General features: G+C 45.7%; 1 protein-coding gene across 8 annotated transcripts in view; it reads right to left on the bottom strand.

Moving 5' to 3' along the window:
• The window catches only part of PITPNM2 (phosphatidylinositol transfer protein membrane associated 2), a 122,730-nt gene that overhangs the window by 86,280 nt on the left and 12,772 nt on the right, over window positions 1-23,678 (bottom strand). For 7 of the 8 annotated variants that reach the window (XM_065033413.1, XM_065033418.1, XM_065033412.1 and 4 more), the window contains exon 2: window positions 21,976-22,075. The gene's annotated coding sequence lies outside the window, so the exon portion shown is untranslated. Of the gene's footprint in view, window positions 1-9,864; window positions 9,883-21,975; window positions 22,076-23,678 lie in introns of those variants that run through there. The other variant, XM_065033415.1, reaches the window with a different exon arrangement.

Genomic DNA, 23,678 nt, shown 5'->3' with positions numbered 1-23,678 from the left:
ATATGAATCTAATGGCAGGGACCACATAATAATTTGCAGGTTCTATAGCCAAGTGTCACATACAGCACTTGTATTGAACACATGATCGCTTTCTTTTGTCCTTTCCAGTTTTTCTTCCCTATTGTGACCCACTGCGTTCTTCCTTTAATTTCTCTTTCTCCCCTACCACGAGCTCTGCTTGAGCAAAGCTTTGCAGAACTGAAAATTCTGTTCCCTGCTGGAACCAGCCCGATCAGACTCTTTTCTCTAAAGGAAACAGCATTTAAACATAACAGTAATCCTTCACAACTCAGAGCTAGGAAAGCTGTCGATCAACAATACCAAAAAACCCCAGTCAGCAGGGACCAGGAGTCAAGTTTCTTGTACCTAAAAACACACTCCCACTGCCTTGCAAATTTAGATCTGCTAAAAAAGAACCACCACAAGGGGAATGGAGCTTGTTTGGTGGCCAACAAGGCTTCATCCAAGTGGGATCAGAGGTAAAGTGTTCAGAAGTCGCATTAATAAAGCAGCAAAGTGGTTTCACGTTTCTGGAAAACAGGGCTTGAGGACATTGCTGATCTAGTACCAGTGTTTCTGGTGCTTAAAAGCTTGTGGATCTAGGAAAATTCAAGTTATAAGATAGGTTTTGAGCAATAAAGCCCCACGCTGAGCAGCTTGAGTTTTCCTATGGTAGTTATCAAAAGCCAATGCTGGCAAGGACTATTACGTGCTCATCCAATGGGTTCAGTAAAAGATTGCTCATTTGTGCGCGTTTTGAAAGGGCAACCCCTCCTGCCTCGCCTCTCCTCCACTGTTCCATTTAAATACATTAACATTTTAATCTTCGCAAAGCACAAGCAATTTATCTCTTCTTTAAAAATAAATAAGATGGGGAATGTGATCATTTTTAGAAAGCGGTATCTAGAGAAACATTTTAATGCAAATAGAGACACATTTCAATACCCCTGAAGCACACAGAAGGTCAATCCAAAGGCACAAGGGACTTGGGATTTTGGATGCCCAAACTGACACTTCATTTGAAAAGGAACAGAGTTTTTAAAGAGATAAACCTGCAACCACCTACTCATCTCCCAAAAAGACAGAGGAGCAAACAGACTTCCATCACTTCAGAGAAATATTTCCTTCTATGTTTTACAATTAAAAGATAAATAATAATACTAACAATAAAAAAGAGACAGAAGGAGACAGACAGACATCTGGGTTATGTTCTAAATGTAATTAGAAGCCTGACAACAGGACAGAATAATGTCAAACAAATTACAAGCAATGTGTTTTCATTCACAGGGTGATAAGTCAACAGGCAGTCAGTTAATTTGAAGACTGATTATGTACCAACTCCTTAAATAAAATAAGCACACTCGTGTACACGGAAAGCAACAGGGAACCCAAACACACCATCGATCTCCCTTTGGGCAGGGCCGAACGTCTCAGTTCTATCTGAGAAATAACAAGCACGAATGTTTTAGGGGAGTTTGTTTTACAAGGAGCTGCTGCTCCTTTCTGGGTGCCCAAGACACCCCAGTCTTGGAGCTGCCGAGTATCAATAGTCACTGAACACTGACAGAAACATACATAAATGCATGTATAAAATGACACTGAAGAGTCGCAGTGGGCAATAACCTTGGGGAGGAAGAGCCATAGGATCCTGTGCAAACGTCTTTGGAGACCAGAAACCCCCACGCACCATCAGAGGACCCATCTCCTGGGTACCAGGGAGTGCACACAGAGAAGGGCTTTGCCATCTGAGCTCGACCGGCACATTCCCTTCCCACTCAGGGGGTCTTTTTTGGGTGGCTTTCTTGTTTGTTTGAGGTTGGTTTCTTTGTCTGGGGTTTGGGTTTTTGGGTTTTTTTTAGGTTGGGGTTTGTGGGGGTTTTTTCGGTCAGGGGAGGGAGACGCAGCCCCACGGCAGAGGGGATCCTGCTGACTGAGAACTGCCCGCTCCAACCACAGTAACTGCCAGGCTGGGCAGTGCTGGTGCAAACAATACTTCTAAGGGAGAGGGCTCTGCCAAAAAAGCCTTTCAGAACAGAACAAGCCTCACAGACCTAAAGTGTTGCTGCAACAGATTACGGACAGAGCAGGGACAGAAGACTCCATAGTATTCCCCTCCTGGAGCTTTAAGGTCCATTGGGGGACAGTTCTGTTGAGTGTAAAAGCACATAAAGACGATGTGGGCAATCCCTGGGCAAACTGGCGTGTGTTCTCGCAGGACTCGGTGCTTCTCCACGATCCACAGGCAGCGTCTGCCTGACATAGGAGCTGCACCCCCGCTCCTATGGAGCCCTCTGCTTCCCACAATGGCACCTACAGGGACCAATTCACACAAAGCTTCAACTTTTCATTTCTGATGCAATTGAAAAATAATAATAATAATAATAATAATAAATTAATCTACCAAGGAGCAGAATGGGGAGATGTGCAGCCCGGGGAGCTTGGGAGTGAGCAGCTGCAGAAGGCAGCGCTGCATTTTCTTGCAGTAAAGAGAACTACCTATTTGTTTGAACGATGGTGAATTCACGGGAACACCAATCCAGAGCCAAAAGACGACAGCGATGACGTAAATACCAGGGAAAAGCAAACAGACTCCACGCAAAGCGTTAAGGCAGCAATGGGACATGGTGGTGGAGACGCCAGGCTGCAAGCAGAAACAATGCAGCGAGACAGAATGACGGATGAAAAAAGAAAGGTTACAAAAGCAGAACAGACTAGAAAGGCATTTATAGGATAATAATCTTTGCCTGTGTTTCTAATTATATCTGTAATACTTAAAGCTGAAAGGATTTTAGAAGGCCAATTTACTTTTTGTCCTCTGTGCCACTTTCTGTTGGCGTTTGCCCCAAAAGCCTGAAGACAAATGGTTGGTTTCAGCGTCTGCCAACACGTGCGTGGGGCTGGGAAACAACATCCTCGGGAAATTCTGCAAGGGACAGAGCTGAACTGGCTAAAAATCCCCCCTGGGGCAGGGACAGACACACACCTGCCCAGGGAAACTCAAACCCTGCGACACCACTGCAGGAGCTCCAGGCGCCTTCTATGAAAATATTAACAAACCAGAAAACTGTGGAGCAGCACCAGACTGCAAGTTAGACATCAACTCCATCCTTCGAGCACATAAATATATCCTCAGTTTAGGATGAGCTACGCTGAAGGCTGGTGAGACTGGCTGGAACGACGACAACCCAACAGAACCTGATGTGGACCAGATGTGGAAAGCAGGGAAGTCACCTTGTTAAATTTCTCTGGACCCTTCAAGTGGTTCTTTAGAGCTACAGGTTAACCAGCTAATACATCCACAAGCTTATACTTGTGAACAACTTCAGTTCAATTAGATCTCTGAAGCATGAAGAGGCCCAAACTACTCAAATTTGAAACAAAGAGGAAATAATAGGCATTAGATTAACCACATAAAGATGTATTAATTTTAACTGTAGAACTATTCCGAGTAGAGTACACTGGAGAGGGAAAAATACTCAGCCCATCTCCTTGGGGGTAGTAGTGCTCAGGTTTAACCTGGAGCGTTGCCACTCTACAGAGATGCAGTGCTCTGCGAATTTTAATGCCATACACCAGATTTCAAGAAGTCAACCCAAATTTCAGAATACCAAAGCCTGTAACAAACAGTCAATCAGGACAAACATCACAACTGGAAGCATTTTAAGTTTGGAAATACACAAACATCATGAAAACTGCGGTAACACTACCAGTGCGACCCGAGAATTAATGTTTTAATCTGAAGGAAGGGGAACATCTCCGCACTCGCTATGTGCTGCGTGATTCAAGAGCCTGGCACGTTCACCAACACCTGAGTCTTGCTGCTAATTACAGTCTGCTACCCAGAAATAGGGGGAAGGGAAAGACTTTTGGAAAAGCAAAATTACACCAGAGATGTTGTTATAACAGTTCGGAGTATTTCCAGTAATACTTCAGATGCTGCAGCGAGAGATTGTACCCAACAGCTTTCGGAAACAAGGCGGTAATATTTATCATCATCACCTTCCCCAGCTCAGTATGCTGCAAGCACACAGAGAAAGACAACACAGCCTGGGAAGAGTTAAGTGTTTGGGAGTGTGTGTGTGTTTAGTATTTTGTTGTTGTTTTTTAAATTGCCGATATCTGAATCAAACCAGAAAAACAGTCTACGAGCACAACCTTCGTAAACCACATCAGACCTTGTCCCACAGCAACAGTGAACACACTGCTCCAAGTACTGAGATCTCTGAAATGATCTGAGTGATGACCGAAGAGGTTGAACCCCAGATTCGGTGCGAACACACGGCCCAAAGCCCAGACACCCGACTGCCCTGGGAGGGCTGGGACGCCACAGATCTGCCCATTCTTGGCCATGGCTCCTTCAACTGGTGTTTTCTTCACCAAAATCTTGTGAGCAAAGGGCCTCATGCTGCTGGTGAGAAACAGCCAAGAGCCGGAACCCAAACTGAGGACAAAATGCAGCTGGAACCCCATATAAAATGAGCATTGCTGATGGTGCTTCCCACCGTTGCCCTCAAAAGCATCCATGCACTGCGCCCGCAATTATTATATGCAATTGGCTTTAGAAAACCACTACAAACTAAGGTTCATTCCTCCTTTCTCATAACAGTACAACTTGTACCTAACCCTCCTGTCACTGAAGAAATATTCCATGTAAGAAAGCAGCACAGTAGCAATTTAACAACCAAGCAAACAATACCTTCATGTTGTTATGCCTGTTAACCTTTGATTTACAACTATGTTTTTGTCAGTTTTTGTTTTTAAATTAAGATGCTTGTATCCTGAAGGGCTACAAAGTTCACTCTATTAAATTAACACCTGCTATAAATAATGCACTACTGGGGAGCTAAAGACCATTCGCTAAGCACTAAAAAACAGGTGACTGAGCACTGAACAGTCTTTCTCTGAATAATTAAAAAAATAAAAATACAATAAATGTATGAAAATGAAACTCCCCCTTTGCACGTGTTTCTGGTATAAGGATAGAAAGCTCCAAATAGTTTGCATTGCGGTTGCTCGCCCATAAGCTGGCGCGGGCTCTGTCTGCGGGGACAGCTCAGGCTTCCAGGGACCGGCCGTTTCCTGACCCCGTGTGCAGGTTATAAACACAGACTGATCTCCCAAAGCAATTTTAATTCATAAAAAGCATTCCAAGACGAGTCTTTCTCCTTCCCTAGCCCCAAAGACCAATTCTGCCCTCACTCTCACTTGCCTGCCCCCCCCCCCCCGCTGTTTTATTAAGAGGGGAGAATCAAGTTCAGCCATTTCTTATGCTATACGGGCACAGGTAACAGGAGAAAACAGTCAGCAGCTCCTACGGCGCTGGCTTCCCTGCCAATGGGAGCAGTACACGCTCGGTGTAAAGGTTGTATTTTTATTTATGTGAATCCATGGAGCTCACTGCTACCATATTCAAGTGCTCACCGTCGCTTCGGCACCATTTTAAAAAGGCAAAGGAAATAAAAGGTATAAATTATCTTCTGAAACAAGCACTTTTTTTTTTTTTTGTGCTGAAGTGTTTGGTGAAGAAATATAAAACACAATTGGAACAAGAGTTCAGATTGCTGCTTTAGACTCTAATGGCTTCATAACAGTAATTAAGGCTTCTTCCTGACTTCATAACTATGCCATAAGGCATTTATCAAAAGCACATTACCACAATGGACGCATTCACTCTTTCTGCAATACTTCGACAGCTCCCTTTGGATGCTATGAGTAAATAAAATCTTGTGTGATCCAATTAAAGACAGCATAAATCCAAACCATTTCTCCGTGGCTATCTTGTTTTGAATGCGCTGCTCTGTCAAATTTTCAAATGGAAAAATGGTTTGAATACAGTCAAAAACTTCCTCCCCAGAACAGCTCCGGGATGCTGAGTCCTTCTTAAGTGCCGCAGGAAGGAAGGAAAGAGCGTTACTGGGGACCTTTGTTTTGATCGCAGAACGAGGAGAGGTTCTGACAGCGGAGAGACTATTGTCAAGTGCATTTGGACTCACGTCAAGTCTCTGCCTTGACAAATTGGACTGGGAGTCCTTTCCGAGCAGAAGTGTGCGTGAGAACACAACCCGCGATGCAGAGCCATTTCTCCACTTCAATGAAAAGCAGAAGGAATTACAGAGCTCTCTCCCCTTTTCCTCCCATCCAATTGCCTCCGACACCGCCGCGCTCCACAGGGACGCGTTCGCGTCCTCCCACCGGCCCTGGCCCCACGCAAACCCCACGGTTTTATTGTGGGGAATACAAATAGCTGCTGCCAGCGGAGCTGCGGGAGGAGCGGCACGTGTGCGGAGCTCACGCTGTGTAATAACCGCTACCTAAAGTACAAATGCAAGTGGGGGAGTATTGGCACGAACCGTGCGGAGTGGAGCTAAAATTAGGGCTGGCAATATGGAGAATCCATAAAATCCTCTGCACCTGGGTAGCTCAGAGCTCTCCAGCCCAAACATGCTTTATCTGGAGGACAGAAGGGGGAAGATGCAAAATACACACGACCTTCCTCACCGTCTTTTCCACCAAAAGAGATTTTGCACTCGCCATCCTGCAGCAACAGCTCAAAAGGTTGCAGGGTGGAGATAATTTGGAACATATTACCCTTTCTTGGAGCACATGAAAGATTATTTTAAACCAGAGAGGTGCTCTGCTCTAGCAATGATCCTCCATCTTCGCCATACTCTGGTTTTGCCATGCACTTCTACCTCCGATCTCTTAACTGCTACCGTGGGGAAAACCTGGCAGTTTGTTTAAAAATAGAATTATTAGTATAGGTCAGTATTCAAGGCAGAAGTAACAAAATCCACTTCATGTAGGGGATGCAGAGTGCTCAGCATCCTGTACCAGTTAATCTGTGTTGTTTACTCCCTTGCTGGGGAAGGTTTTACACTGATGAGTTCTGACTGCTCCATAGTACAGGGAGAGCTGTGGGCACCAACCTGACCAGGACTCTTTACGGCGTTGTTCTGCCACCCCCATTTTAATAACCTCTGCGAAAAAATCACAGCATTTCTCTAACAGTATCAGCGAGAAGCAAAGCAGCCGGGCAGCATGCAAAGGAGCTCTTGGGTTTTTGTCTCTGGGTTGCAGGGGGTGAGGGGGAAGATTTGTCGAGAAACCTTCTAGAAACCCTGAGGGTGAGAGAAGAACACTAGAATTCGTTACAAGAAATGAAAAGCATAATTCAAATGCTGACATGTACCTCACCAAGCTGTTCTTTAGACTGCATGGGAAGGAGCTGCACCAACCTCCATTTAAAGAAAAGGAGGTAAAAAAACCCACAAAAAACCCCTAACAACTTAGGTACAGTATTATCTGTTCCCAAGGCCTCCATCCAGCAACAGACTACCAAGCTTTCATTCAATAAGGTACTGCTACAACAAAATTACCTCCTGGGTGCTAATGGTTTCTTAGTTATAAACAACCTCTTTAAATATGGGGAAAAAAAAGTGCTTACCAAGGAATTAGCCACACATTTCCTTCAATAAATCCTTCCTTCATTCAGTGCTTCCCAACAGGAGCCAGTCTACCAACTATCATCACCAGTAATTCTCTCCCACCAGGGGGCAAGGCAAATAAAAAATTCAAACCATAAAAATATCTCTTTTATCTTAGGAGAAAGTTATTATGAGCCGTCACGCTGCCTGGCTCAAGTCTGTGCACGCTGATGGTCCCCCCTTTCTCCATTAATTGCCTGCAGAGGGAGAAAAGGAAGAAATGCAGACCATGTAAGGTGCATCCAGGGACTCAAGGTAATCATACTCATTTAGTTTTATTTATAGTAACAAGACTTTTATTTATTTGACTTTATTTACACCGAGAATAATAGGTCCAAAGGCTTCTGGCAAAAGCAGCTGGGTAAGCTGCCATCACGCTGTGCCAGGTATTCCCCTTCTGAACCACCGACTCTTGACATATGCCAGGGAATAAAAACAAATAAACAACAAAAAAATCCCCTCTAATTTCCCAGAGCTCCTGACAGTTCCTACCTGCCTGGTTTGTCCTCTGCCAGCTCCATGTCACTGCCAGCTCCAGATTTCCTGGCCAGTGCCCCACGTCTCTCCTCGGGGCGGCCAAATCGCTTTGGAGTCACGTCAGAGAGAGGAAAATCTACCGGTGACACCGCACAAGGAGCACGCTCAACGGGCCCCTACCCGGAGCTCGGAACTACCGGCAACACCCTGGATTTCCAGCTTTTCCCAGCCCAGCACACATCCCACAGACCAGGGGACGTGCCAGCTCTCCCCAGGGCTGCTCACGCGTCCCAGGTCCAGGTGGTGACAGTGGGACCACACATCACGTACCTCGGTGCTGCAGCCCAGCAGAGACGGTAAACGGCTGTCCTCCAAATGCATAAGCTCATTCCTCATAAAGAAAGTTACACAAACTAAAGGAACTAACACTAACGAAGTTTTATCACTTCCCACACCTTGTCCTTAAGGGAGTCGCAGCAAAGCTTCGGAGCAGCCGCAGCAAGAGGGTTGTGCTGCGTCCTGTCTGAAGGGAGAGGGGGAGATTCCTGCTGGCAGCCAAAAGCATCAGATATTCAGGGTATATTCAGCTCTGTAAGCTGGGTCACACCCCTCAGCTCCCCGGAGAAGTTTTACAGCTTGTAAAACCCTCATGATTCATTTGGAAAGAAACCGCAGCCTGTGCTGCAGCGACAGAAGCCTGAGGTTTCCCAGGGAGGATGGGATGCCCCAACAAACTGGACTTGGAGGGGGTACGTAAAGAGCACTAACATACTTCAGGGCTCAAGCACAAACAAAAAAAGAGGGGAAAACAGAAGGGTTTCTGCCCCATATCCGCGAGACACTTTACACAAAGAGAAGCACACTGCTTTATTTATACAGAAATACTCTTTTCAGCATGCACCACTTCGCTATCCATTATCAGCCCAAAACCAACAGGGCACAGGAGACTCCTTTAATAAACAGCATGAGCAGGAAATACAAAGATGTGGAGCAAGATCTAAAGCACAAATGGTTCAGGCACTCCTGTATTTAACAGGAGGTCATTCAATGGGCCTTTATGCTTCATTTATCAAATTATATCCAAATTGGTGCAGCCATCCTGATTCAAGAAACCATCATACATCTTTTCTCTTCAAAAGGGGAAATAAACGCTTGATCTGTAAAGCGTTTTGCACCAGCGGATCTCAGACAGCAGCTCAACCCACCGATGGCCATCGGAGACACAAAGTTCAGCGCTTTGCCCAAAATGCCTTGAGTTTCTCGGATCCTACACCTCCTCCCCCAAGATGCACCCAACTGAGCCAATCACCCACTCACTACTCTTAACGAGTGGGATTTTACAGCCTCTGTTTTCCTACTGCTTCCCTTGTCACCATAAACATCCCCATGTTTACTCGCAAGTTGTTCCATTAAAAACAAATATGCTGCCACTTCACAGTGGTGGAATTTGCTGCAGAAAACCATCAAGAGAAGAACATTGTCTTGCCAGCCACCTGCACCACCTCCCCCTTTAACTCCAACCCAGAGGCATGTTACAATTACATTATTCCAACTAAATAAAATTATTTTCCCCTGTTCCAAGACATAAAACAACCACATTATTATGGCTATAGCCACTGTGATTTAATAATTTAAACAAAAGACACACACAATGATAGGAACATGGTAAGTAGCACAGCACTTCATTATGGTTGGAATCAGTATTTATGATCCCTGAAACCAAACATGGTCTTGAAAATTATATGCCCAAATGCGTCACTTCAAAATTACAACTTAATCAAGTAATGTTCAGCACAGAGCTTTACAAAAAACCCACTGATCATCTTTTGTTTTTTTCCAGGGTGAAGAAAAGCTCTGAAAGATAATAAATCATTTAATGCATCAGTGGAAGCAGCTTACTTACAAAACAGGATTTGCAATGCAAAGAGTGAATCATGAAGCATCACCTTCGCCCTTCCTCAGGCATCGCTGTTGAACTGTGTCTCTCCAGCTCACCCACCGCCTCCTACGCAGGTTGGGGACAGTCCCCCAGTCTCCATCATCCATCCATCTGCAGGAAAGGGCTCATCGTGCTCCCCGAGCTCCGCGAGGAACGAGCTGGAACACGCGGCAGCTGCCCAAGTGCTCTGAACGCTCCAGCCCACGCTGCGTGGAGAAGTTAATCTAGTCAAAATGCTTTGGACATGTAGCCACAGCCCAAACATGGTTCTTCGCCAAGACTGAGGACAATATGTTATTAACTCAAGTTTAATTATATCCACAAACATACATTTCTAGCTGAGGCATACAACCATGTCTCTGTAGATTTGTTTGTGCTTCTAGCGGTCCCATTGAGAAATCAGTTTTGTGTTCACTTTCATAGCCCAGAACACACATTTATGTGGTATGAAATTGCTCCTGTTTTGTTTCCATAGGAATTCTACTGGTTCCATATTAATTAAATTATGTCAGAAACAGACTACACTTCACAAAGGACCCTCTAATCAGTGGCTAATAAGGGCGGGCTGCAATACGGCATTTATGTAACATTGGTAAGATTGTTTTCAAAAGACAAAGCACAGTTTCAAAGAACAAGCTATTGTCTCCCCACCCATCAAGTGTGGAAATTAAGTAGATCTTAGTTATTACATTTGGAATGCTTTGGATTAGGTGAGATCAATTTCCAACAAGTATTCCCTGTAGAAAGAGGAATCTGACTCTTTGTAACATATAGACAACGGAATTTTTCTCTTCTAAGAGAAATTTAGCAGGAAGAATGAGTCAGCAGCAGACACCCAGCCAGCTCTCTGCAGCCACCAACAACGGCCACACCAGCTTCAGCGGGAAACCTTCCCCTTCTCAAAGACCCAAGTACAGGAGAGATACATTAAAAGGCCGCCCAGTCTCCCCAAAACCACCCAATAACCCGGCTGGATATTTTATCTTTTTTCACGGTCTTTCAAGCACATCAACCATACATGCAAGCGAAGAGCACACGCTGCAATCTAATGGAGAAGGCAGAACTCAATTAATGACACCGATCTTTTAAAGCCAGCAGAGACTGCAGAAATGGCTCATTCGGGAAATTTCTCTTTCCGAAAGCTTCCATGCCCTATAATAAAGCAACTATTGCAAGCATTTATTTATTAATACAGAAAGATTTATTTATGAGAGATCTGCAATCAGCTTAACCTCTGAAAGCGCAGCTCCACGTAGCTTAGCCCCTGGGCCAGAGTTTCTCATCTGCTCTTACGTCAGGAAGCAGCATCCATTAGCTGCGGGGTTAGCTGAGAAGAGCCCAGGCGACACCTCGGCCCCCAGGCTAAAACCAGCCGGCAGCCTGCGCTCACCCGAGCTGGGCTCTTAGGCTGGGCTTTGCTACAGCAGAGGCAGACTCTGCAGGCGAGGAAGGCTGGTGGGTGGCACGGCCAGGGTGTGCGTGATGGAATTCATGAAAGGAGCTACAGAATTGCTGCTTTCCTTTAAATTAGCATGGCAGGCAGAATTCTGAACGGCTGCTCGTGTAAGGTAAGTTACCCAAATCCTGCTTTTCTGCAAGAGGAGGCCAGTGCCAGGTGGCCACAGCACAAAAGACGCAACATCAACAGGTCTCTGCTGGGCAGAATATCCAGAGCTACCACTGGCAATAAAGCCACTCGATTTAAAGCAACTGTACTATTAAGTTAACATATCTATTCATCATACAGACTAGCTCATATTTAAAATAATGGAAAGGGAACGGTGCAGGGAGCTATTTCAATTTATAAGAGGCAGCTCTTAACACTAAGAAGTGGGGAAGTTTTCCCAATGGTTTTGCTACATTCTCCCACCATGATTTCCCAAAGCCTGAGGAGTCAATAAAAGCATAATTTAGGTCTTGAAGGAAGCAGATCCACATAGTGTCTTGACTCTGTTTGTTACAACAGACAAACCCAAATTAAAGCCCAGTTCCCGAGTATCAGGATCCTCGTCCTCTTCAGCCTGGCCTTTATCACTAGTGAACAGCCATGGTGATAACAATAAGACTAAGTACAGCTGTCTAGAGAGACGGCAGGTACCGCATGGAACACACCACGTAATTAAATACAATCCTCACCAACACAGAACAAGCTCAGATCTCAAAACAAGGGCAATTTTCCACCAGCGGCAGCTCAGGATCATGAAACTGCTTCCTGCCATTCCACCTCCTGACCTTCCCATCGTCTGCCCTGGGAAAACGCCTTTGGCCTTGGCCATGACCTGCAAAGAAACAGCCGCCCACCCAGTCCTGAGCACAAATCAGCCTCTCGGCGCAGCCAGAGCGCTGGGACAGCCCCTTCCCTCCGGGTTATCCAGGACCTTGCCAAGGGGACACTCTCCATGTCCTTGTGGCTCCTCACAGTGAGACCCCTGGTACCAGCGCAATGGAGCATCCGCGTCCTCAGAACTCAGGGACGGACAGAACTGCTCGTCGCTGCCTCTGACACAAACAGCAAAATCAATTACAACAGGTGACATTTCGCACAGTAAGCATACAGACAGAAAACTTTGAGATGTTAACATTTCTCATTGCTGTTACCGCCCTCAGACCTTCTTCCCCAAACCCCAGGAAACGCAGTAGGGTGCTAAATGCAATGGAGAGCACACACCAAAAGGTTGACTTGAAACAAAAGAGAAATGGCTCGAGAAATTTGCTCCACTCACAGACAAAACGACCAGAAGTAGTATTTCAAAAATCCACCTGAAAGAATGGCATCAAACAACTGCCTAAGAGACCATGTGGTCAATAGTCAGCAGCCAATCATTGATACCAGACTTTGTTATTTCTGCCAGAGGTGCTGCATTTTCTCATCCAGAAGGCTCAGGTGCGGGCAGCTCTTTGGCACCCACCTCCACCAAGCATCTCCTCAGCTCTGCAAACCGCAGGGACACCCTTGGCTGCTGCTGATGTGACCACAAAGGGACAAGTGTGCTCCTAAAGCCTTGAAAAGCCAGTACCTGCGGGGCAGTAACCTCCTGGGGAGCCCGTAAAGCACTCAGACAGGAGCATCTCTGCCGCTTCCATGTCACACAGTAGTTTCTGGCCGGCAGAGCTGCTGATTAAAGCTTGCACCGACATCTGAACACTCAACGGCAAATTAAAAAAAACCCTGCAACTCTTAATCCGATTCATGCTTTTTTAATGACTGAAGTTCATATCATGTGGAAAGCATCTTTTACAGGATACTACTTTGACCACTGCTGTTCATGAATATAAAAAGACTTGCTAATGCTCCACTAAACGCCTCACAGAAGTATTTATATCGGCACCCCTCTATTTTTTTCCAATAGTAATCTTAATTCATATGCCTCTTATCTTAGCTACGAAACAGCATGTTAAATCCAAGATCACAGCTCATTTAGATAAACGGCATTGGGCACATCCAGCGAGTCATTCCTGCTGTGACATTTCTCCTATTGACAGAGTTATTTCCAGGCCCAGCGTGGGCAGCAAACTGGGAGGGCTCGCACAGTCACTGCCCCTCGCCAAGGATACACAGGAACAGCCACATTTCCAAAAGGGACTCGACCTGGGTCTAGTCACATGTTAAAAAGCACGCTGGCAGCGCTTCCCAGAAATAACCTTCAGTTACCTAGAAACATCACTCACCAACATAAACCTCAAAATAATAATTTTTTTTATTGGTAGATTTGTGTTCTGGCTACATACAGAAGAATTAGTAGACAAACCAGAATCATTGGAGTAGCTCAAATTAATTTCAAGGTTATTTTCTTAGTTATTTTATAAACACAAATAGCACTGTCAGAAAGTTTCCCTTTCCTCATTCTTTGTGGTTCACCATAAGCTCTTAAGAACATAGCTGAACAGTATGGGCCTCTATAGGACTTTAGAGCACCCAATAGAACCGAAGTAGGTGATGAGCTGATGCACTGCTTGAGAGATTAACACTTAAATCACTCAGGACAGACTAAAATTGCCAATCAAATAAACTGAGAGTTCTCTTTTCAGCCCTTTCTGTCTAGAGCTCCCTCCCCAAATTCCTTTCTAATCTGAATATGGTATTTGCTTCCCTCTCTTTTATTTTTTTACATAAACGTAACTGCTGGGATGATGCAGAACCAGCACAGTCAGAGGATTCTCTTTAGATACTCAGAGTGCTCCTGATCTGCATATTGATTTCAACTCATCATCCTCCGTAAACAAAATGGATACACGAGAGAATCTGTCAATACATCTGCTGATGCATCTTCCTCTCTGCTCAGAGCCAGCAAGCACGAGCATGGAGATGAACGCAAACTCGCGCTGCAGAACGTACAGGCTCGGTGAGAACCGGTACCTTCTGGCCAGTTTCCACGGGAAGCTGCGAAGCCGCGATGCGATCAGAAGCGGTCGTGACCACGCAGCCGCACCCCGACACAACGCTGTTAGTGCCGAGGTTATCTCACCGATGACCCACGCACGCCCTGGGGACATGGGTGCGATGTGCACATCCACGCACTGACGTCTCAAAGGACATAAAGCAAAACTTGGCTGCAGCGCAGAATTTCGCAGCGCCGTGCGAGGACGCTGCGCCCGACCCGCGGGGATGTACGTGCTTTGCGTGAGGGCAGACACGCCGGCCAGCTGCTGCCCATTGACAATTTTACACCTGCCTGAACATCATTTTCATCCAAAGGAAACACTTTTGATTATTAAGACAAGGATCTCTACACTATATACCCCAGAAATTAATCATTCCTGTCCTCTCACTAAGATCCAGCTCAAGGTAGCCTGCCTCTGGAAAATTAACTGCTATGGCTCAGTCAAAGAGATAAACAACCTGAGGATCTTCATACATTCGCTTACTCAAGTAGAATCTCCCCTTCAACCCTCCTCTCCAACAATCAAGCGTTTATTGGATCTGGCATAAATATTCAACCCATGCTGCTCATCAGACCGGTCAGAGAGATGGTGGAGGTTCCACCTGAAGTCCTTGGGCGGATTCTCTTCAAATCTATGAAGTTTTGCTTTTGGTCTCAGTAGAAATAGGATTAGACCCCAAATAGTTCCACCCACAATGACATAGGGGAGCTCAAAAGGGATGAAGGAAGACTATACAAGGAAAGACAATCTCCAAGCAGGATAGTTTCATCAGATAAGGGAGTTCTATTCTATGGAAAAGCAGCTAACATCACCCTGACCTGCATGACATCAAATATCTTTTGCTCCTAAAAGCCCATAAGGCTGCAGAGTTCTCAGTTACCTCTTCCCCCTCTATTTCCACTCGCATTAAATACTCTTCCTCAGTTGCCTTCAGCCACCGTGTGGTCTCTCTAGGCATCATGAATTAAATTCTCCAGTTTTCTGACTTTTCCACCATTAGAAGGACATTTATCAGGTTAAGCCCAGATTTCTTTCCCTGTCTTACCAGCAGAGTTTTGGATGACTAATCAAAAGACTGAATATATTTTAAAGATCTAATTCTCCCTTCACTATTTATACTAGTCAATGTCACTTTGACACTATTCTGGCTTTCAACTGCAAAAAACTTTGACTTAAATTCCCTTCAAACGAACACGGTCTCATAAGCAGACAAGAGCGCTACTTGCTTCATCCTTCCCTCCCCCAAGTCAGCTTCAGCTGTCACCAAAATCACAGTAAGCATTTTCCTTCTTGGGAACTATGTGTTCCTGCAGTCATAGTCAGTGGACCAGAAGAGTCTGGCATCAGAAAAACAACTGTCTGATTTCTTGGACTTGCTGTGCCAGAACCTGTCTGGGCCAGATACAGTTATTACCACCAAGAACCAAAAATTCAGTTGAATTAAAGATGCTATGTGCAATTAGCGTTGGCTATAAAGTGATCGAGCATTCACTCAGTACAGATCCAGGCCGGGGGGTTTGTCTGTTTTCTAAAGGGTGTTTCTTCCTGCAGTTATAAATAACTGCGAGCAAAACACTCAGTTAGCGTAAAGATTTTCAGAACTGCCATCCATCGCTACCACGTTTTTAGTAAACGGAAAGTAGTCACCAGCCCTTGAGAACCTTTCACACTTGTCCATTTTCAGTTTGTTCAGATCTGAAAGTACATTTCACCTTAATTCAGACTGAGTGTTTCGCTCAAGGTTAAATCTACTATTTTCAACATGATTTGTGCTGCCTTCTTTCACCCATATTCCCTGTAATTTCTATGCCAAGTTGTAAAGAGGGTTGTATGGTCTGGAAAAGCAGCTGCACCTTAAACCCCCCCTGAGATGCTGAACCTGGGAGTGCCCCTTCTGTGCCCAGATCCCGGTGGGACAACACTCAGCCCTTGCAAAGAACACTATCTCTGGGCAGCAATGAGGACAAAGTACAAGAAGACGAAACAGACACAAACCATCTCCCTAAAAAGCTGCTCGAGGCCCAAGACTTTTCCACAGCTCATTTCTACCACAGTTTCCACCACATCCAGCCCAGTCCTCGGGCTGAGGAAACATCTCGGACAACTTCCAAGGGCATCATGTCCCCACCTGGATCCACCTCTGCTTTAAGTGGCCACCTCTCCATTAATTGCCCCTTTCCATGGCGCTATCAAGGTTCGGTCAGGTCTGCAAGGACATCCCTTGCTGTCCCCTCCAGGAAGGGTCCCAGCCCCATGTCACAGGGAGGGCATTTTATGGAACGTCACAGCGAATTCCGCAGATCTGCTCTATGCTGCGCTCAGGACAACCTTCTCCACAGAGCTTTTCCGTGAGGGGCTGTTCATCAGGTCTTATTTTAAAGAATCTGGGCCAAGCCATCCCTGCTGTAGCTTCAGTGACGTCAATGAGCTACAGCAGGGGTGAAACTGGGCCATTATTTTTTATGTCCATATGTCATGTGCCCATTAAAGAAAAAAAAAAAGGCAAAATAAGATCAAGGAAGAAAAGTTATTGAATCAAAAGACTATCCTGTGCGGAGATTAACATCTAGATGCGGAACGTTTCTCTTTGGTTCCTGCTGTACGTTTATAAATGTAACAGTTTAAGGGAAAATAAATACATCTGTAGTGTCAAGGTACAATGAGAGTTCTGTAGTGACAAATTGTATGCACATTTTGCATCCTGTGTTGATAAAAATATAACAAAAGAGTCTTTACCAAGAAAAGGAGTCTTCAAAACCCAACAAAAGCGAGCGACGCAGTTGCCAGTAACTGTTAGTTTCTCCCTTGTAAACCAATATTAATCACACTCCGTGTGTCAGCACCCCAGAGTAAAGCCCAATGGGCCTTGTTCTGAGCTCGTTCCTTAGAAAATCCAAAACAGGAGTAAACAAATAACAAAAGCAAAAATGTGAAATATAGATTTTAAACCTGAGCAATGTTCTCTGTGAGTATCCAAAGCCTCAGACACCGCCATGGAAGGGGACGCAGCTGAGGAACCCGAGCCTGCAGATGTAGGGCACCAGCTGTGAGTAACAGCAGCAACAGCCACTGCAACACGTCACGGGGCTGTGTTGATTTTCAGGAGGCAAAGCGGTATCATTTATCAGCAATGAGCGTGCATTTGTGTTTTCCACCCACGGCGCCCGGACCAGCGGGCGCTGCCCTGGGCCCAACCACGAGCTCCATCACAAGACCTACGACCAAAATCCCTCACCTCTGCAATTACAAGCCCACTTAACTGATATTTAATCATATGAGTAATCATATTCATATGAACATAGGTAAAATTACTCACCAATATGCTTATAGAGTCATGCTAATGTGCCTTTAGAGCTAGACAGCCAATGTTTCAGAAGCGTCCAGGAGCAGCACCAGACCACAGGAGGTTGGTGTTCGGGGCCTTTACTTTGTAGATAACTTTTCTTTCAAAGCTTAATAGAAGATTCCTTTGAAATCCTTGACTCTAACTCTCCAAGTCTCAGCTTTAATCAAAGACTAAGTCTTTTTTGTAAAGGCTTTTTCCCCCCACTTGTTTTCCCTTTCCATTTACAAGTTCTTTTTCCCACAATAAGCCAGAACAGTTTGGGGTTTTGCCTTTTTTTTTTATTTTCTTATTTATCTCCCTCCCCCAATTCCAGCACTGGAATCAAAATAACTTGAGATGGAAAACGTGTGACCTCCTGAGCCTTTATTTACAGTATCGCAAACCACAAGGGAAGGATCTGTCCAAGTTTTCCAGCTGGAATGGGAACAGCAGGGAAAAACGCGCTCTTGTTTTTGCAGCCGTGATATTTAACACATCACAGGGGAGAAGGATGAGGAGGAGAGTTAGAAACAAGTAATGATGCCATGGAAATATTGGATGAAGAGGTGCAGCCACGCAGGCAGGTTCATGTGATTACATCCTTTCTCCCCAGAAATAAGCACAGCTTTGTACACGGACATGTAACTGCAAAACCAGCCTGACACACATTTAATGGTGTTACTTCTTGACTTTTACAAGACTGTAAAATATACAAATCTTTTGGATTTCACCTGAATTTGTATTAGTGCTGTAATGTTCTCTCTTCATGCCACCACCTCCCCAAATTACTGCATCAAAGACTGTGGCAGCAATAAGAAGCCTAGAAGCAGTGGAATCTTCCTCAGACATTTAAACGGCACAGACAAACAAAGTGAACAAGGTTTAGATCTACAGAAAGTTACTTGCAGCAGGAAACTGTCAGTTCGTTTGTGGTTACAACCACACCAGTGTCACAGCTCTTTCCTCTCGGTTAAATATATTATGTCCAAACAGTTCCTGCCGTCTAATGTTTCTATTGTAAAAGAAGGAAAACAACCAAGAGACTCACCTTCTGCTTACACCAGAAATTTCATAGTGCCAGACTATACAGGAGGCTATTGAAAAGGGATCTTTTTGTATCACTCTAAACATTTATGTTCTAGACCGTTGGGTCTAACTCAGTTTAGCCATAACTATCCTTATGAGATCCCCGTTCTTATTGATGAGCAGCTCCCTGCCTGTCACTGTCACAAGTGTCACACTGACCCACGACCTCAACACACCACAATTCTACTGCTCCCTTACGCTGCCAAACAGGGTTCCTCTCCTTGCCAGGACAAAAGCAGCCACCCCCCAGCTCTCTGAAGTGTTATCACCTCCATCTCACTCTCTGTAAAGCGTTTTGCAGTGTGGTCTATGAAGGATCCAACACGAGGACAGACTTCTCTGCATTCACTTGGTTTCCATAAACTCACTCCTTACAAGCGGCACAATTTGTATGTCACAGGTCACACAGTTAACTCCCCCAGTAAGTACAGAGTATAGAAAAAGTAAGATTCAACCTCAATTTGTTTCCATATAAAAGGGCACAGGGCTCTGGAAGAGGAAAAGCTTGTCACATCACACAGCCAGGGGTGGAAATGTACCTAAAAATCCCAGCACAGCGTGGCACAAGCACACAGACAGGGCAGGGAGTGCTCACAAGGCAGCAGAGGAACCTGCAAACCAAACCTGTGCTTCCTTTAGACAGGACACCACACGTTCCTTCCATGACGCGCACAAACTGTTCAGAGGGACATCACTTCCCCAGGGCACCAGGCCTGTCCCCAGCCTGTCTCGCACCTTCTCAGGCTGAGGCACCCCGTAATTCCACCTGCCTCACCTCCTCTCCTTTCCCCTCTCCTATACACCAGCCTCCTGCCCAACATCAGTCTCTGCGTCTTCTTACAGAGAAGAACATCCACCCCCATCCCCTCCAGGGTTCTGCAGCCGCAGGAGCGGTGGAAACACAAAAAGGTGGCGCGGTGCCCCTGGACGGGGACGGAGCAGCAGGTACCTCCGTTCTGCACCAGCATCCTCCACCCACCCATCACACTGCGTCCCCCACGAGCTCCTCGCCGAGGTCCCACAGCCACTTACAGCTTGTGCACGCACACGTGCCCCTCAGATTCTGCTCCATCTTTCCGCTTGCACCAGGGCTTGAGGACACTCTCCTACATTTTGAAATAATTCCACGCAAAACACTCCCAGATTATGACTTACAGAGGAACCTTCTCCCATCACTTTCACTCTGTCCAGCAGTTTGGATTCAAAGCCTCTGGGTGTGGAAAAAACCAAAGGGCTGCACAGGGATGCTGGCAGAAAGGAGGGGAAGATTACCTGGTGCCTACAGCATCTTCCCGGACATTGCTATTCAGCTCTTGGTTTTCGTGAACGCTGCATTCCCTGACAAGGTTTAAAACCCATTTTTCTCCCTGCGTTCCTCACCTGCCAACCCACGGACGTTCCTCGCTCTCTAGTGACGCAAACCACACGGGTTCATTTTGCAGTAAATACAATTCTGAAGGCAGTTTCCCCTCACCTGCCCAGGAAATTAATGACCACTCAGGCACCTCTCTTACCAAAGACCATCAGCCCTGTTAAGTCCTTCGGGCAAGTGAAATGAGTAAAGCCACAACCTCAGGGCAGAGCAAACCCTAAACACTGCTAAGGATGGCATTTCTTCGTTGCTGTTACCACTAATTCAGAGAAACAAGCTCTGCTCTACAACAGCCTACGGGGCAGCAAGCGGGGAGTGCATGATCAAAAGCAAGGGAGGCAAAGCTCTTGGGGCATCGATGTTCTCCCTCAGCGCAGGAGCACAAATTGACATGGCAATTAGTGCCTCCACGGGCACTAACTCCTCTGTTAAAGCTGCTGACGGCATCTCCTGTTCCCAGAGACCCTGCAGGAGAAGCAGCCGGGTTCTCTCCCGAGGAAACAGGGTGTTGTGGAGAGGGACGAGCCGCAGCGGCGGGAGCAGCTCGTCCAGACCAGCCCTTGGCTCTGCTGATCCTGCAGAGAGACGCTTCGGGAAGGGAATCAACATGGGGAATGACGATGGATTCACTGGGAGCCAGTTTGCCAACAGGAGATAACGAAGGTATTCAAATCACCCTTAGTTTTCAAGGATTTCTGGTACAGAGATTGCAGGTTATTAATAATACAGAGCTGGTGTCGCTGCGGTTTCGGTGTAACTGCTGAGGTACAAATCCAGAGAAACTGGAAACACGTTGCAGCCTGGTAAGTGAACAGCCTCAGATTCAAACTCATTTATCCCTTCTCTGCTCTTCCCAGCAATTTGTCGCTCTTAAAGCAAAACCCAGCAGTTTTCAAGTTCCATCATCCGGCAGCAAAAATAGGAATTTGTTATACCACAGTATCACCGCAATGAGAAACATTTGGTGGGGTTAAGAGTTAAACACACCCCTTCTGGTAGACAGAAAAAACCCCAAACTGAGTGGTGAGGAATGTACCAGAGGAAAATAAGATGCAAAACTACACATTCAGTCTGAAGGCGGATACTCCATCTATTGCAAAACTCCTGCTCAGCCACTAATTTTATAGGCAGATTTAACACCATGATACGCATCTCTAGAATTCACACAAAAGAGGTTTGGTGATAAACCCTCAAGCAACACTCCAAAGGTTAAAGTGTGAGGGAACAGCAGGTACACACATTCATAAAAAGCATAAACTATCTAAAAATTTACTTGTTAAAAATAACAACAGGGTACTTGCTTCCCCATCCACACTGTTTCCTAGGGAAGTTCTGCATGTCAATCCCCCTGGCAAGGTAAAGCCAATTAAAAGTTCAGAGTGCAAAAAAGGGTAGAAATTAACAATAATTTTCTGGTTGTACCAGAGGCTGCGCACTGTTTGTTTCAACACAGATAAAATGCAATAAGGTTACGATTTTTTGGGGGAAAGACGCACACACAAGATTTAAATTATGTTAATTGCACATCCTCTGCAGCACTTCTCTCTTTCAATTTATTTATTTGAAAGTTAAAATAAACCAGGATGCTGACTAAGCAGAGAAACGCAGGGAGCATGAATTTTCTTTAAGAGGAGGTTTATTACCGATATACGTCTATGCAATTTAAGCCAACCACGTCCTGGGGCTGCCAAGCCCTTCTCAAAGCAACTCATACAGCTCTTCTTCCAGACTCCATTTTATCGCATTTCCCCCGAGCATCTATTGGAGTGGAACCCGAGCTGAGGTTAATCCCCTCTCTCCAAGCCAGTATCCATCAGACTCATTACCATTCGCCCTACTAACACTACATGATTTTCTTACTAATATAAGAGAAAAAGAACAGCCAACCAGCCGAAATGCCAGAACGTACCTTCTGCAAAGTATCTCTCTAGATGCTTCTGAATGCAGGAGGGAGTGAAGACGGCATTGCTGAAAAAGGATGTCACTGTTGGTCCACATGTGTCAACATCCTAGAGGAAGATAAAACAGTTGCTCAACTGCCATGCCCATGGGAAATCAACCGCGAGAAGAAAGCTGCATTATTTTCACAGTTATACCATGCTAATGGCTCCTATGCAAACAACATAAAGCTACAACATTTTATAATTGCACATCAGAGTTTCTCTGCAGACATCCCTCCGGTATGTCAGAAATTCAATACGTGATGGTAGGCGGCAATGAGCACCTCGGGGATTTAAAGTGCGTTCCAAGGCATGAGTCATCGTCATCTCTAAATCATGGAAATTTAAAAAGAAATAAAAAATATAAAAACACACGCGTGTTGCACTGACCACTCGCACGTGCTCTCTCTGTACAAGACATAACTCCTCTAACCCTTTTAAATAGGGTGTTGAATGATTTAAAAAAAAGAAGTAAAGAAAAAAATCACATCAGCACACTCCAGAATCGCCACATTCTCCCAGAGCCTGGGCAGGATCCCACATTTGAGAGTGCAAACAGTTTTATAAACCCCACAAGTGCTTCCAGAGCTGGGGGGTGAGCAGGAGGCAGGTGCGGGATGGCAGGGGCGCTGGGGAACAGGCAGCACCCGGGAGGACGGATCCAGCGGGGGGAACGTCAACCCCGGGCAGCCCATTTCCATCTCATTTTGCAGGCAGCCACTGCCTGCGTTCCCCCAGGCTGATTTTTGTCAGGAGAGCTGAGGGCGAGAAGGAACTTGCAACCGTTACCTGCAGAGCAGCTTGTGTGGTTCACTTCGTTATGCCAAGCAGCCCGTTGCCTTTCTAAAACATTCCTCCAGGCAGAGTCTCATCATTACCTCCAACCACTGGAAACTGGTTTTCATGCTGCTTTTAAAGCATCTGGTTCGCACATCAGTGCACGCACATGTGCTCCCTCCTCCCAGCCATCCCTCCCCTCTCTTCTTACATCTCCCCAAGTGTATTCCCCATTCATTTCTTGGCTTATCCTTGCCTTGTCTGCCCCTGCTGTCCCCCAAACCACAGCCAGGGCAGAGCAACAGCTCCAGGTAGCACAAAGCAGAGATCAGACGACTCCTGAAAACCTCCGCTCAGGTTAAAGATGCCTTTAACTCCATTAACTCGCTGAGCTCCCCGGCAGCAGAAATACTTCTCGCTCAGTTGTCCTTCCCAGCAGCAGGAGCCGCATTCTGCACCAGATCTGGGTCCACATCCACACTAAAAGGTGTCTCCGCAACTGGAACCTGCTCCGAGCCTTAAGACCAGCACTCGCAACCCAAGGGTTATCCAAAGAATGGAAATAAAACACCAATACACTCTGCTCCCTGCACCAAAGAACATGAAATGCTTGGAAAAACCACTGATACCTTTAGCTGTGATTCCCTGCTTCATTTAACACACTGATTTAAGTCTTACTAACAATCAAAAAAGTAACGGCTCTTTACTCTTGCGCTTTCTTGCACAGCAATTTAAATAAATAATAGTGCTTGCACAGGTCAGATTCATCCTGGAGGAAGAGCAAACGCCAGTAATATTTCAGGGCCATTAATCTCTGAGATCTCACCAAGAGCAAGCAGCCAGACAGCTTAAAAATATATTTAGCCCACAAACGCTTATTAACGTCATTTGCTGA

The sequence above is a fragment of the Columba livia genome, chromosome 17, assembly GCF_036013475.1.
Source record: "Columba livia isolate bColLiv1 breed racing homer chromosome 17, bColLiv1.pat.W.v2, whole genome shotgun sequence".
Classification (NCBI taxonomy): Eukaryota; Metazoa; Chordata; class Aves; order Columbiformes; family Columbidae; genus Columba; species Columba livia.
This window is presented reverse-complemented; position numbering and strand designations above follow the sequence as displayed.